A 15,213-nucleotide genomic window follows, 5' to 3' on the forward strand; every position below is an offset into this window, starting at 1 on the left:
CAGGGAGCTGGCTGTGCACACTACCAAAGTACGAACTCCACAACGCCGTTCAATCACCTGGTCCCTAAAAAACCCACCATCTCAAGTTAACTCAGACGCACAGCTAGGATATACAGTCGCACGGATGGGATCGAGCTGCACACCGGCACATGCACGCACGAACCAGCCCGGTAGAACCGGATCTGGATGACCCGAGCTACTGTGCAGTCACACAGTCGAAACTTATGGCCGGAGTGGGCAGAAGGTCGGCCGGAATCTTCGATCTACGGCGAGCCAGGCAGTCGCAGCTTTTCATCTCTGCATCGCAAACACCACGGCGATCGCCGGTTGGCGCTAGCGTCCAGGTAGAAGATCGCGAGCTGGCGACGGTACTTGCTGTCAGATCGACCAGCCTGATCTTACCACTACCAGAGTACACTGAGCCAGGTCGGCTTGTAACCGCCGCTGGGGGAGAGCCTGACTGTGCGAGATAAATGCCTGCTGCAGGCTTTACAGTTGGTAGCTCGATTGATCGGCAGCTGGCTTGGAGAGGAAGTGAAGAAGATTTACCTGTCTCCGCGTGAATGGCTGGCTGGTCGAGAAGCTCCCGCAGCTGGCGTGCTCGCTGTTCAATTCCGCGATGCAGAGATGACTGTGCGTGCTCAGAAGTTCACAAATTGAAGAGTGTGAGTGGCGCGGCGCGGCACGGAGGTTGTTTTCTGAAGCATGCAGTACAGATTTTTCAACTTCCTATTGTGTTAGAGCTTCACTAGTAGTACCCCTAAACCCTCAAATCTTTAAAGAATTTTAAAGATTGAAAATTGACATTTTTTGTCACTTTTGTAGGGTGAAAAACAAAGGCAAAGACTAGAACCCTCAAACCCTCAATCATTTAAGGATTCGAGGGTTCTAGTCTTTGCCGCAATCCTCAAACCCTCAAATTGCTATTTGACATATCTCAATTATCACTAGAAAAACGCATTCAATCTTAAAACAAACTAGGACATGAAGATCATTGATGCATGGTTTAATAGTTTACATCACAAAATCATCATCTTTCCCCTCTCATCGGCACCGTCACCAAAAAGTTGCAGCTTGGCGCCATCTCCTAGACCACTTCCACGTCCATCAAGCACCTCCATAGGCGTCGGTGGTGGAGTCCTCCACACCGCCATCGCCACCACCACTCATCGGAGTGTCACCCCGAAGAGTAGAGGACGCAGCACGGAATATCCTCTTCCTCTCCGCGATGTCTTCCTTGTACTCCTTCCACAATGTCAATTGCTCTTCATCCATGTCCTTCTTGGACATCATCATGTGCTCCTTCTCTTCCACTGTGAGTTCTTTCCATGTATTTGCTTCTTTGACCTTGATCATCCTCTCCTCCAAGTCGGTCTTGCGCACTCTTTCTTCGGCCTTGCGCTTGGCTTCTTCACGCCTTGCTTCAACTTGTGCAAGCTTCACCTCTTTCTTCTTCTCGGTGATAAGAAGTTTTGTCTCCAATATCTTCATTGTCAATGTCTCCCTTGACTTCATCATGTGCTCCATCTTCTCCCTCATGCTTGACGCCTCTCCTTCCATCTTCACCCTTAACTTTGCCTTGGTTCCCTCGGGCTTGCACGCGTTCCTTTCCTCCTCATCACTATCATCCATCCTAAGCATTGCCGCCTTCTTGGGTGCGGTCTTCGGCCACGCTATAGTTTGTCGCGCGCACGGCGGGGCGGGCAGCGGTGCTTGCATCTATCTCGGTCACCTCCTCCTCATCTTCCTCTTCCTCCTCCTCCTCCTCCTCTTCCTCCAATTCATCACCAAACCCAAAGGGTTCAAGAGTAGGAGCCCCGAAGTCCGCCTCCGCGTCTTGGAGAAGCCCCATGAACGATGTTGTCATTGTGGGAATTACATCGAGCACCTCGTGCACGACGGGTGGAGGGGCAGCGATTGTAGGCGCGGAGGCGGCGTGCTTGGAGGCGGCGGGGGCTGAATTTTCCCTCCTGCGCACGCGTGTGGAGGAGTAGGAGTTGAAGGGGTTGGGCCTCTCCAACCCTCACATGTACAGGTTGGGAGGGGAGTAGGTGTTGGGCCCTTAAATTTTTTTGAGGGTTCGAGGGTTAAGGGGTTCTAGTCTACGTGTTTTTTCGGTCGCAAACTGTAAAAAAGCGGTTATTTTCGAGGGTTTGAGTGTTTAGGGGTACTACTAGTGATGCTCTTACTGGTTTATCTCTCCCTCGTATGTAGTAGTACGGGATTGAGGACACCTATACTGTAGCTGTAGCCCTGAGGTCAAACAAATTCCTCCGAGAAGTGAAACTGCACAGTTTTGAGCCTACTTGAATTATATTGAGCTAAGGTAGATGTACCGCACCTCATCAACATTGTAGAGCACGCCAACATTTCTATCAAGCACGTCGGTGCGTCCATGCCTTTGCCACCGAATAGAGTCTGACCAGCGGAGGAGCTAGCACCAGCATCATCGGTGAAGAGCAGTGTCCGACGGATGGCCGGTGAGTCGGTGTAGCTGTGGTTAAGGTCAAGGCCGATGCCACCGGCAACATGGCCGGCTTGATGGTCGACGAGAGTTGGAGAGAAGATGGCGTTGGGTCGGTGGCCTTGCCCCTACGGCGGGGGGCTCCTACTAGTAGATCCGATTTCACCCTACTTGATCTTGTTGGCAGTAGAGGGTCTTTCATGCCTCCTCAAAGATCGAGACCAATTGTCAGCGCTTGCGGGATTAAGAGTGGCAACGTTGTCTGCTCCAACAATAAACCACTTACTCTTTGCTGATGATAGCATGTTGTCCCTCAAGGCAACAAGGGAGGGTCCTTTTGAGACAATGAATGTGTTGGACACATACTGTAACGCGTCGGGTCAGATGACTAATATGGACAAGTCCTCATTTTTCTTTAGCAATGTTGTCCAACGGTGCTTAGAGAAGGAGTAGAAGAGGAACTAAATGTTCATATGGAGACCCTTAGTGAGAAACATCTGGGGATGCCATCTAATGTTGGGAGCTCCAAGAATGCTGCTTTCAAATATTTACGGGACAAAGTATGGAAAAAGGTTCTTGGCTAGCAAATATTTACGGGGAGGAGATTTTGATCACGTCGGTGCCCTAGGCAGTCCCAACTTTTTCGATGTCACGCTTCAAACGACACAAGGGGCTACACAAGTTCTGTCTGCCAATCGCGGGAGGGCGTCTACATAGGAGCAACCGCGATAGTCTATGCAGGGATTTCTCACCTTGGGACTTTGGAAGCACTGGCATGTCGTGAAGAACATGATGTTGCTGATGACGTAGCGTTGGGTTCAATACATGTGGCTTCGGACTGTCTTGAGGTAATTAGCGGCTTGGAAGAAGGAAACATGGGCTGTTTCTTTTAAAACATAAGGCTCGAAAGCCCAATGATACGTCGCAAACGTATCTATAATTTTTGATGTTCCATGCTTGTTTTACACCAATTACTATATGTTTTAAGGGACTAACCTATTAATAGTTGCAAAAGTGCACAACTTCTTGGTTTCAACTTTGTTGTGCAGGAAATAGGCAAATATGGAAGAAAATAGCTCATTATGGTGAAATCTGGAATTTCCCGGAATCTGTCCCTGCTGAACACTTTTCAAAGATCGCTTCTAAACTCCATCAAAATGACGTCCAATGGAAAAGTCGTAAACTACAAAGTTGTAGATAATTTCAAACCGAACAATTTGAACATCTTATTAATCCAGAACGGATAACGGATGCATCCGGCAGAGCAGAATTACTGCGGAGGTTCGTGCAGTCTCGGGACTCCGAAAGTTGGTGACGTATTTGACACAAACTCTTTCCGTACCTGGATATTTCGGTCCAGCCACGAGTTGTGAGGCTCACGAAGGATAGAGGGGAGTCCTAGGAAGGTTCTAGAGGTGCCCAAGAGCCCTTGGATCAAAGGGGCATCCATCCCATGGCCTAGATTGCATCTCCAACACTATATATTGATGGGAAACCCTATTTTTCGAGGCCCCAAGCATTGTCACGAAAATCCTCCTTCTTGGCAGCAGCCAAGGAGGGGGAAACACTCATCTACACCAGCACCAACTCAAGGAAGAAAAAGGCTAAGTTGGCGGCGCTCCCCCATGATGCCGGCGGCGGGGAAGGAGTCCCCCGCGCCGCCGCTGGCGCCGCCCACGCCTCCGCCTCCCGGCGCTCCTTGCTGAGCCCTCCAACGTCTTCACCGCCATCTCCATCACCAACTCCTCATTGTATTCAGTGGTCCATCCTTTCGCAAAACCTCTGTACCGCCCTATGTAAACATGGTGTTTGATGCTATAAGTTATAATCCTATGATCTATGTCATGTTGCCATAGTTTATTTGTTCTTTGATTGATTGGTTTTTTCTCTTTCGTTCATTAGAGTTGTATGTTGATATGTTACCGTCCTTGGTGCCCATTATATTTGTGCGCGCATGGATTAAGCACCATGGGGTTGGTAGTACTTGTATACTAGAAGGGGAAAGTTTTGCCGGAGTGACAGAAACCTAAGGACGCGAACCGGATACTTGCATGTATCGGAGTAAGAGGACCATTTACTTAAGGCTATGGTTGGGGAAACCTTAATTCTTGCTAGTATTTACGGATGTTTGCTAGCAAGCCAATCATATACTACTTGTAATCCCGGAGGGAGAGCATGTATATTTAGCCTCTCCTACATAGAAAGCTGCATCGAAGACATTGAACCCAAGATCTTCACTAATTGATCTTGGACAAAGCCACCTCTATTACCACCGCCTTTCCACACTCATGGTACTGTTAGTTTAGTTTGTTTTATTGCTGCAGCACTAGCATTTATTCCATGTATTTTATTGTTCTGCAAAGTCACCTCTCATACCCGTTATCGCTCTAGTTTTATTTCCTAGATATTGCAAACGCTTAGTGTGCGTAGAGTTGTATCAGTGATTGATAGAACTTGAGAGAATGTTTATCCTACCTTTAGCTCCTCGTTGGGTTCGACACTCTTACTTATCGAAAAGGCTACACGCGATCCCCTATACTTGTGGGTTATCACCCAACTTTAAATTAACAAAGCCAACTCAAGGAAGAAGAAGGCTAAGGGGCGGCGCTCCCCCATGATGTCAGCGGCGGGGAAGGAGTCCCCCGCGCCGCCGCTGGCGCCGCCCACGCCTCCGCCTCCCGGCGCTCCTCGCTGAGCCCTCCAACGTCTTCACCGCCATCTCCATCACCAACTCCTCATTGTATTCAGTGGTCCATCCTTTCGCAGAACCTCTGTACCGCCCTATGTAAACATGGTGTTTGATGCTGTAAGTTATAATCCTATGATCTATGTCATGTTGCCATAGTTTATTTGTTCTTTGATTGATTGGTTGTTTCTCTTTGGTTCATTAGAGTTGTATGTTGATATGTTACTGTCCTTGGTGCCCATTATATTTGTGCGCGCATGGATCAAGCACCATAGGGTTGGTAGTACTTATATACTAGAAGGGGGAAGTTCTGTAGGGTGTGAGGGAAACCTAAGGACGCGAACCGGATAGTTGCATGTATGGGAGTAAGAGGACCATTTACTTAAGGCTATGGTTGGGGAAACCTTAATGCTTGCTAGTATTTACGGATGTTTGCTAACAAGCCAATCATATAGTACTTGTAATCCCGGAGGGAGAGCATGTATATTTAGCCTCTCTTGCATAGAAAGCTGCATCGAAGACATTGAACCCAAGATCTTCACTAATTGATCTTGGACAAAGCCACCTCTATTACCACCGTCTTTCCACACTCATGGTACTGTTAGTTTAGTTTGTTTTATTGCTGCAACACTAGCATTTATTCCATGTATTTTATTGTTCTGCAAAGTCACCTCTCATACCTGTTATCGCTCTAGTTTTATTTCCTAGATATTGCAAACGCTTGGTGTGCGTAGAGTTGTATCAGTGGTTGATAGAACTTGAGAGAATGTTTATCCTACCTTTAGCTTCTCGTTGGGTTCGACACTCTTACTTATCGAAAAGGCTACACGCGATCCCCTATACTTGTGGGTTATCAAGACCTTTTCTGGCGCCGTTGCCGGGGAGCCATAGCGTAGGTGAATATTTTCGTGTGCACTTGTTTGCTTTATCTCTAAGTAGTTTTACTTCCTGTACCTAGTTGTTCTCTATCTCTTGTATGGATAGGGAATGCAAATTACAAAAAAAATTAGTTGTACTTCTTATATATAAAAATAAAAAAATGTTTTCAGAAAAGAAAAGTGATTGGAAAGATGAGTAATGGTGAAGTGGGGGTCGACCTTGAACACTTGTGTTCATGCCTGCGAAACCAAAACAATTCTTTCCATGGAAGCTTTTCATTAAAAACTTGTAAATAGTGTATATAGTGTACATATCCCGCTGTAAATAGAATGTATAGATAACCCCTAGTTTGTTATGCAAGTTTGTCACTATGCTGCCTAGAAAACAGATTTCCTGTGCTCCACTGTAAAAAAATTTAAAAATCACCAGGACGTGATCTTGATCTAAAATTTCTTGAGTGCATAGTAGTGCTTGCTATCTAACTTTCGTTAGTTCTGACTTTTCTGATTTGAGGTACGTAGACAGATCTAATAATTCAATCTTTACTGACTGATTCTGTTGAGACAGATTTCCTGTGCTGTGCTGCAAAAATTCATGAAAAATATCAGTATGGCATTTTGATCTGAAATTTTTTTGTGCATAGACCTGAGGTTATGATCTGTCTTTCATTAATCATGAGTTTTTAGATTTGAGCTACCTAACTATCTCATTGAGTGATATCTTTACAGAGTGTTCAGTTTTGACAGATTTCTATTCTCTTTGTTTAAATATTGTACTTAGGATTCAAAAGTTTCCTTCGTTTTCGACGTACGATTGAAATAATAAGAAACCTCAGTATTACAGTGGCTAAATATTTGATAGATTTTATAGAAATTAAGGATACTTGAACACTTGTAGATTTTATTTAATGAGTACTAACCTACTAATGAGTTTTGTGAAGCTTTATGTGGATGCAGTTGTTAAGTTCCAATCAATATGATGATATGAGATGAGCGAGAGGATGCAAGAGCTCATGCTTGGGGATGTGTAGATGGATCCCAAGAGAATATTCAAGAAGATGCAAATATCTAAGCTTGGGGATGCCCAAGGCACCCCCCTATTCATCAACCAACATGAGGTTGTCTCCTTCAAACTCAATATTACCCATTCACATGTAAGCATTGTATATAGTTGCTTTTATTATCTTTGGTTTTATCCTATTTAGTTTTATTAGGTTCTTTTTTTGGTTCTTGTTTATTTTTTAGTTTCACTTATAATTGGAAAACAACAAAAAAAAGGGGGTTTGAGAGCTCCATTAAATAATCATACCCATCTTAAATGGCTATAAAGAAAGAGCTTTATGGGAGACAACCCAATATGTTTATATTTCTGTTATTTACTGCTTTGTTGAGTCTTGGAAGTCATTACTACTGTAATGACCTCTTCGATCTTATCATGTTTGTTTTATTTTTGTGCCAAGAATTGCCTCTAATGGTAAGAAAGTGGTATTTGGGAGATTTGCAATCTTGTTTACTGTTTCTGGTTCGTCGCGAGAAAAATCGCCAAAAATCACCAGAACGTAAGTTTGAGCTGACAATTTACGAGCATCTTCCCCAGGTATGTATCTAACTTTCATTAGTTCAGAGTTTTTCGAGTTACGTAGCGTAACTATTTTTCAAAAATCATTTTTTACGAACTGTTCTGTTTTGACAGATTCTTGCACTGTTTTGCATTTGCATCTTTTTGCCCACCTTTTTGAGTTCTCTTGATCAAAGAACCTTATTGAAGTTGTGCTACAGTAGCTACTGCTTATTAAAATGCTTTTCATATGTCATACTGAACTTTGTAGATTTGATTAATATTATTATTGCACTAACGCTGCTAATGAGATTTGTAATGAGTTTTGTATGAAGGAAGTTTTCAAGTGTAGGAAAGAAGAATGATGAGATGAGATGAAGAATGGACAAAATCTCAAGCTTAGGGATGCCCATGTCACCCCAAGATATATTCAAGAAGTACAAGCGTCAAAGCTTGGGGATGCCCAAGGCATCCCCTTCTTCATCAATAAAAATATCAGGTCCTGTTTCTGTTCACTATATTTTTATTGCTTCATATACTATGTGTTATTCTTGGAGCGTCTTTATTTTCTGTTGTGTATTTTATTTTCAATAAAGTGGGCACCATCATACCATGTTTGTTTGGGAGAGAGACACACTCCGTTTTAATTGTATGAACGTTCTAGTTTTCACTCTTATTGTTCAACGAGCGTTTTATTTTTGCTAGTACTGCGTTTAGCTCTGGTTTTTCACTCCTATTTTGTTCAGAGCTTGTTAGTATGCTTCAGTTATATATGATTAGCTCTCTGATCTTTAATGAATATTATAAATGAGAGTTGTTTCAAATAAGTTGATTGGTGTTGGATACGAGTAAAAAGGTTTCATATTAATAGTGATGCAAATGGAAGATCTCCTCTGATGTTTCAATTGGGTTAAATTGATCATTTAGTTTAGAATTTTAATATCACCATACGCTTTAATTAATAAGTTTTGTCGCTATGCATGATTATGACCATTATTGCTCTCTTAGTTGGTCGCTATCTTTCTTTTTGGTAGCCTTCATTTTGTAGTGAGTATGATCTCTACTCGTGCATCCAACCACCAAAAATCAAAATATGCCAAAAGTGTCCATACCTACCTATATGTGGTATTTCACCGTCACTCCAAGTAAATTTACATGTGCTACCTTTAAAACCTTCAAAATAATTCCTTGTTTTTTGCAATACATAGCTCATGTGAAAGTAGCCAAAAAAATATTGTGGTGAGGAATATGTCACTTATGTATCTTAGTTCTTATAAGCTGCTTGTTGTGTGGCAACCATGCTGACATGGGGACACCATCATCATATTTTTGATAAATATCATGTGAGTTACTATGCATGTTCGTCTTGTCTTAAGTAAAGGAGATAACCATGATAAAAGGTTAGAGTATGCATATTGTTAGAGAAGAACATTGGGCCGCTAACCAAAGCCATGTTTACATGGTGGAAGTTTCATCATGGACATTAAAACCTCAAAAATCTCTTATGAGAAATTTATGTTGCCAAAAGCTTTAAGCTTAAAGAGGAGTCCATTTGTCTGTTGTCCATGTTGTCCCGGTATGGATGTCTAAGTTGAGAATAATCAAAAGCGAGAAATCCAATGCGAACTTTCTCCTTAGACCTTTGTATAGGTGGCATGGAGGTACCCCTTTGTGAAACTTGGTTGAAACATATGTAATGCGATGATAATCCATGGAAATCCGAGCTAATTAGGACAAGGTGCGGGCACTATTAGTATTCGATGCATGAGGCTTGCAACTTATAGGAAGTTTTATACATAACCTATATTACTTATTGCTACCGTTGACACAATTGCCTCTCTTAAAATTTCATATCTCTATGTTTTCAAAATAAAAAGCTCTAGCACATGTTTAATCTCTGCTTCCCTCTGCGAAGGGCCATTCTTTTACTTTTATGTTGAGTCTTCATCTTCTAAGTTATATGCACCGTCTTATGAGAGCATAGTTGTCATTCTTAGTTCTATGTGCATGGTCTCAAAATTATTATTGATTGAATCATGAATGTGTTATTACTTGTTCTTAAATTATTTGTATCTAGTCATCCTTTGAACTTTGAAGGTGCATGTCACCTCAAAAACTATTCTTTTTATCACTTACCTACTCGAGGACGAGCGAAAGTTAAGCTTGGGGATGTTGATACGTCGCAAACGTATCTATAATTTTTGATGTTCCATGCTTGTTTTACACCAATTACTATACTCCCTCTGTTCCTTTCTATAGTGCCTATAGATTTTTGGCATTTGTTTCACAATATACGACTTTAGCTTGACTTTTTTTCAATTACCCCCTCCACCGGTCAACTCCCACATGACATGCCTGAAAAAAAATCATACAAAATAGGAAACAATTAATTGAGATTCCTAATGCATGGCCCCGAGGATTGCTTAGATTTAGGAAGCAATGTTTTTCTTTCCTTAATTAAATCTGGCTGCACATATATGGAGAGTCAACCAGGCAGATTTGTGGGATTTGTTACGGTAAGTTAGGAAGTTATCGATTTCCCTAATTTTAGTCTGATCTCAAATCGTTCAACAAGGGGGTCTTGTGTAAAAAATACTCTTGCGCTAATTTCCGTGCCAAAAATCTATAGGCACTATAGAAAGGAACGAAGGGAGTATGTTTTAAGGGACTAACCTATTAATAGTTGCAAAAGTGCACAACTTCTTGGTTTCAACTTTGTTGTGCAGAAAATAGGCAAATATGGAAGGAAATAGCTCATTATGGTGAAATCTGGAATTTCCCGGAATCTGTCCCTGCTGAACACTTTTTAAAGATCGCTTCGAAACTCCATCAAAACGACGTCCAATGTAAAAGTCGTAAACTACAAAGTTGTAGAGAATTTCAAACCGAACAAATTGGATATCTTATTCGTCCAGAACGGACAACGGATGCATCCGGCAGAGCAGAATTACTGTGGAGGTTCGTGCAGTCTCGGGACTCCGAAAGTTGGTGACGTATTTGACACAAACTCTTTCCATATCTGGATATTTCGGCCCAGCCACGAGTTGTGAGGCTCATGATATAGGGGAGTCCTAGGAAGGTTCTAGAGGTGCCCAAGAGCCCTTGGATCAAAGGGGCATCCATCCCATGGCCTAGATTGCATCTCCAACACTATATATTGATGGGAAACCCTATTTTTCGAGGCCCCAAGCATTGTCACGAAAATCCTCCTTCTTGGCAGCAGCCAAGGAGGGGGAAACACTCATCTACACCAGCACCAACTCAAGGAAGAAAAAGGCTAAGTTGGCGGCGCTCCCCCATGATGCCGGCGGCGGGGAAGGAGTCCCCCGCGCCGCCGCTGGCGCCGCCCACGCCTCCGCCTCCCGGCGCTCCTTGCTGAGCCCTCCAACGTCTTCACCGCCATCTCCATCACCAACTCCTCATTGTATTCAGTGGTCCATCCTTTCGCAAAACCTCTGTACCACCCTATGTAAACATGGTGTTTGATGCTATAAGTTATAATCCTATGATCTATGTCATGTTGCCATAGTTTATTTGTTCTTTGATTGATTGGTTTTTTCTCTTTCGTTCATTAGAGTTGTATGTTGATATGTTACCGTCCTTGGTGCCCATTATATTTGTGCGCGCATGGATTAAGCACCATGGGGTTGGTAGTACTTGTATACTAGAAGGGGAAAGTTTTGCCGGAGTGACAGAAACCTAAGGGCCTTGGCTTAGGATACTTGCATGTATCGGAGTAAGAGGACCATTTACTTAAGGCTATGGTTGGGGAAACCTTAATTCTTGCTAGTATTTACGGATGTTTGCTAGCAAGCCAATCATATACTACTTGTAATCCCGGAGGGAGAGCATGTATATTTAGCCTCTCCTACATAGAAAGCTGCATCGAAGACATTGAACCCAAGATCTTCACTAATTGATCTTGGACAAAGCCACCTCTATTACCACCGCCTTTCCACACTCATGGTACTGTTAGTTTAGTTTGTTTTATTGCTGCAGCACTAGCATTTATTCCATGTATTTTATTGTTCTGCAAAGTCACCTCTCATACCCGTTATCGCTCTAGTTTTATTTCCTAGATATTGCAAACGCTTAGTGTGCGTAGAGTTGTATCAGTGATTGATAGAACTTGAGAGAATGTTTATCCTACCTTTAGCTCCTCGTTGGGTTCGACACTCTTACTTATCGAAAAGGCTACACGCGATCCCCTATACTTGTGGGTTATCACCCAACTTTAAATTAACAAAGCCATCAATCGGCCCGGAGTACGCTCGACATTATAACACAACACAACCCCACACCACACTACAACAACCGAACCATAGAACTTATAACACTACACTAACAAGCACTACGACTGGCAGAAGCAAAGACCTCAGCTCAACGACAGCAGGGACACCAACGAGCAGGGCACGGCGAGGCACATGCGCAGAGAGGAGGTCTTGAACGAGGAGGAATTCAACATGGGCTGTTTTGGCAATGTTGTAAGGGAAATTCGAGAGAGAGCTCGAGCTAGGGGTAGTACCGCTTTCATCCATGAAAGGAGGGAATTGAACGATGAACCCATAGATTGGCAAGGTGCTTCTTCCTTGCCGGTAGGTAGATACTTGTGGTTCCTACACTAGAGGGTTTAAACATTGATGTAATCATCAACTTTGCTAAATAAATGTCGGATGCGTTTCAATAAAGGAAACCCGACCAACTCTACTGCCTATCCGAACTCGCCAAAGAATAGCATCGGACAGGTGGTGTCCATGTTTGGCATATGCCAACTCTGACCACGAAATATGTACGGAGTATTACAATTTGGACATCTTTGGGGAATGCACATCAGCTAATGGAGTGATTTTGGAAGCCTGCTAGAAGCTTGTAACACCATAAAACTATTGTTTATCAATTCAATTAGCAAAACATGAGATGCAAGAAGAAATCAGTGAACAGGTTCCAGCCGGGGTGTTGAGGCTCGACTCCAGCAAGCTCTCGGTCACCATGGTTTAATTGCATGCTGTAAGACTCATCTAGGGGGGGGGGGGGGATCCATCTCTATGAGGTGATGTGCTGAAGTTGGGGAAGGGCACACAATCTTTCTTAGTCTACTACCTGCCCTTGCAAGGTAAACAAATTCCGCAGCGCCGCTCAATCAGCTGGTCCCTGAAAAGTGTAAACACACCATCTCGATCTCAAGGTAACTCACACGCATATCATTTTTTTTTTTGATAAACACAATACAAACGCAGATGCTCACGCACATGTGCATACATTCACCCCTATGAACGCACACATGCACACCATATTTCTATGAGCATCTTCGGAAGACTAAGCCGGCGGATCGAATCTTAAAATTGACGAAGTCACCACGGACGCCTCGCTGTCGACGGTAACGTCGCCTCCTACTGAAAGAATATTCCGCATTTATAAGACATACAGATGTTAAATCTGGGGTTTAAACTATGTTGAGCTGAGCTATACAGTGACACGGATGAGATCGCCAGCACATTCACGGACGCCTCGCTGTCGACGGTAACGTCGCCTTCTACTGAAAGAATATTCCGCATTTATAAGACATACAAATGTTAAATCTGGGTTTAAACTCTGTTGAGCTGAGCTATACAGTGACACGGATGAGATCGAGCTGCGCACCAGCACATTCGTGCACGCATCCATCCACGCACGATGCACGAACCAGCCCGGTAGAAGCGGATCTGAATGACCCGAGCAACTGTTCACTTCGCACAGTCGAAACTTATGGCCGGCGTGGGCATGCAAAGATCGATCGGAATCTTCGATCCACGGCGAGCCAGGCATCGCAGCTTTTCACCTCTGCAGTACAAATTAACCCCACGGCGATCGCCGGTTCGCGCTAGCGTCCAGGTAGAAGATCGCGAGCTGGCGACGGTACTTGCTGTCAGATCGATCTTCTCACCACCAGGGTACAGTGAGCCACGTCGGCTTGTAACCGCCGCTGCTGTGCGAGATAAATGCCCGCTGCAGGCTTTACGGTTGGTAGCTAGATCGATCGGCAGCAAGCTGCTGGCGATCGGTCGATCGAGTTAACCTGCGTCCTGTTCCAGTACAGGTCTATGCGTTCCGCGGTTTGTAGTGGTGTGAACTGTGAAGAAGATTTACTGTCTCGAGAAGCCTCCGCAGCCTGTGCGCTGGATGTTCCGCGGCGCAGAAACGATTGTGCCTGTGCGTTCAGAGCTCAGGAAATTCAAGAACGCGAGAGGTGCAGAGTTAATGTTGTTTCTCTGAACCAGCCACCACAGATCTGAGCTTACTATCGCGTTGTTGGACGAATCGTACTATGAATTCATGGTTGGCAGAACAATTGCGTAACTGCACTGCACCTCGGTGCTTCCTTTTATTTTACCTCGGCGAGCGATCGATCGATCGACCGACCACATGATCGATCGGTTGGATGTGGTAGCTGGGCAGGTTGTCCATGGCGTCACTCAAAATTAAAAATTTCTACCCCACCGCGGCACCGCGCTATGAATTTCACATGCATTGCCAGACATGTCCTGCAATGCATAGCGCGTCCGATATTGGCAGCACGGCACGGTATATCGATCACCACACAATGAATGGGGGCCGGCCGCCGGTGGTGGCGTAGCTGTCTACGCCGGCCGGTGTAGCTTTGCGGAGTATGGTATATTCAGAACATGGGAACATGTACCTCTTTCAGCTACAGGTTGCTTCAGCTAGCAAGGATGGCCGTTGAGCTAGCTGTAATAGCGGCCAGTACGTACGGACGGACGTCGGTACTACTAGTACGTCAGTACATGCATGCTATCGCGACTGAATTATGACCATATCAAGCTTCTTTCTGGTGGGAGTTACCGGTTGGTATCCGAGGAGCGAGAGGCTTATCGAGAATACTCCAGTCACTGGTGGAAAAAGGGCCTTTGATCGCGGTTCGCAACTGTCATTAGTCGCGGTTGCGCAACCGCGGCCAAATAAGCGCGACTAAAGCCCCCCCTTTAGTCGTCCATCCACGTGGGCGCCAGGCGACCGTCGGGGCGGAGGACCTTTAGTCGCGGTTCTTCTGGCCAACCGCGACTAAAGGCCGCCGCAGGTTTAGGGTTTTTGCCCCCCCCCCCCCCCCCCCCTAAACCTGCCCCCCACCCCCCTAAACCTGTTTTCTGTTTATTTTGTATTGTTTTATTTCTTTTGTGCTTTATTTTAATTTTGAAGGAGTTTCACATATTCTACGGTACTACATACATGCATATGAATGTACAATTTCAAACAAATTTGAAATTAGAACCAAAAAGAATTCAAGAGGAATATACAATATATATTCAATATCATCGGATGACCATATACAATTTTGAACAAGTTTCCATACATAATTTAATGCACATAAAGTTCTACGTCCTCGTAATGGTGTTCTCCTTTAGGATGGAGGACTTCCCTCCTGAACCATCCAGCTAGTTCCTCTTGAAATGGTCGGAAGCGAGCTTCTGGACTAAGCATCATCCGGAGGTTATTTCTCTGAGCATTGGTATCACTCGGAACCCGCTCAGAGGTGTATCTCCGGATCATCTCACAGACATAGTATCCACATAGATTGGTCCCCGGTGGCTGAATATCGCCACCATTCTTAGCCTTTGACCTTTTGAATTCT

Source organism: Lolium perenne, chromosome 2 (assembly GCF_019359855.2).
Source record: "Lolium perenne isolate Kyuss_39 chromosome 2, Kyuss_2.0, whole genome shotgun sequence".
Lineage (NCBI taxonomy): Eukaryota > Viridiplantae > Streptophyta > Magnoliopsida > Poales > Poaceae > Lolium > Lolium perenne.